This window comes from Rhagoletis zephyria, unplaced genomic scaffold (genome assembly GCF_001687245.7).
Source record: "Rhagoletis zephyria isolate East Lansing unplaced genomic scaffold, Rhagoletis_zephyria_1.1 Rzeph_scaffold_00891, whole genome shotgun sequence".
Lineage (NCBI taxonomy): Eukaryota > Metazoa > Arthropoda > Insecta > Diptera > Tephritidae > Rhagoletis > Rhagoletis zephyria.
In genome coordinates, this window is record NW_016157975.1 from 125,110 (window position 1) to 126,766 (window position 1,657).

At 53.7% G+C, this 1,657-nt stretch overlaps 1 protein-coding gene across 14 annotated transcripts in view; it reads right to left on the bottom strand.

Moving 5' to 3' along the window:
* Positions 1 to 1,657, bottom strand: part of LOC108361961 (uncharacterized) — a 93,755-nt gene that overhangs the window by 71,293 nt on the left and 20,805 nt on the right. The gene's annotated exons all lie outside the window — the stretch shown is intronic.

The following is a 1,657-nucleotide window of genomic DNA, read 5'->3' on the forward strand; positions in this document are numbered from 1 at the left end:
CTTGGCAGTAGCCCAGGTCAACCTGCATCATGCGGTGGCTGCTTCGGCGGTCATCTCCAGCAGGTTCACCACGGATGACCTGGGCATTCTACCGATCCAAGAGCCGTGGTCCTACAGAGGCCAGGTTAGGGGCCTCAACCACAACAACAACAAGGTAATTTGGGACCTCTCCTGCGAGAGGCCCAGAGCATGTGTGGTGCTTAAGAAGAACATTGATTACTTTTGCATTACAGAGTTTCTAACACAGGACTTGGTCGCGGTGCAGACGTCGCTCTCGCTAAGTGGCAGAAGCCTAGAGGTGGTGTTTGCCGCGGCTTATTTCCCGGGGGACAGCAACTACGCCCCTCCGCAAGAGGTACAGCAGCTAGTAGAATTCTGCAGGAAGAGACGGCTCCACCTCATCATAGGGTGCGATGCGAATGCCCACAATGTCGAGTGGGGCAGCACGGATACGAACCGCAGAGGTGAGTGTCTCCTAGAGTACATCTTAAGTGAGGAACTAAGCATCCACAATGTTGGCCAAACACCGACATTTGTAACGAGGGCTAGAGAGGAGGTACTAGACATCACGCTTAGCAACAGACTGGCTAGCCCTCTGGTCACCCAGTGGGCGGTCTCATCGGAGCCCTCACTGTCAGACCATAGGATAATCCAGTTTGTACTGGGAGAAGTCAAAACTAGGCAGGCAAACAGGAATCCCAGGAAAACTGACTGGACAAAGTACAGCGAGACCGTAGAGTCAAACCTAACTGGAATTAAGTCCAGGAGTAGGTACACTAACTGCATGAGCCTAGAGAGCACCGTCAATGAGTTAAATGGCGCTATTGTAGATGCCTTTCACTCAAGCTGCCCGGAGACAAAACCAGGAGGGAAGGCGCAGCCCAACTGGTGGTCTCGGAAGATATCGGTGCTCAGAAAGGAGGTACGCAAACTATTTAATAGAGCAAAGCGCACAGTTCGCTGGGCTGAGTATTCAGCAAGTCTAACTAATTACAGTAAAGAAATCAGGAAGGCTAAACGCGACAGTTTCAGGAAGTTCTGTGAGGGCATCTCATCGACTCCTTCAGCTGCCAGGCTGCACAAAGCCTTAGCAAGGGACCATACAGACACCAGACTAGCAATCCAGCTAGCCAATGGCACTTACTCAGGCAACGAGATACTTCGCCGCCCTAAACGGGGTTAGATCGCCGTTGAATGAGGATGTGCCGAATGAGTGTCCGGCATGCGGAGAGACCCCACATGACTCGAAACATCTCTTCGCATGCCCGGAAAACCCGACAACCCTAACGGCCTTGTCCCTGTGGACAAACCCCACAGAAGCTGCACGCTTCCTAGGGTTGCCGTTAGTGGAACTTGACGACAACGACTGAGATACCAACCGTCCTGGGCGGGGTTGTTGTAGCCGCTACAACAACAACAACTCAGGCAACGAAGAGGAAAGGCCACTTGCCCTGCTTTCGGCCCATTTCCCGGATGCCACTCCCACTTCGGGGGAGGCACCGTGCCGACGGACCAGGCCGTCCCCGGTGGACTGGAAGCTGGCTACGAGTCTATTTACCCACCGATCAGTCTGCTGGGCGATAGACTCCTTCGACCAGTATAAATCCCCCGGGGTGGATGGCATCAGTCCAGTGTTGCTGAAGCAAGGCAAGGAGCT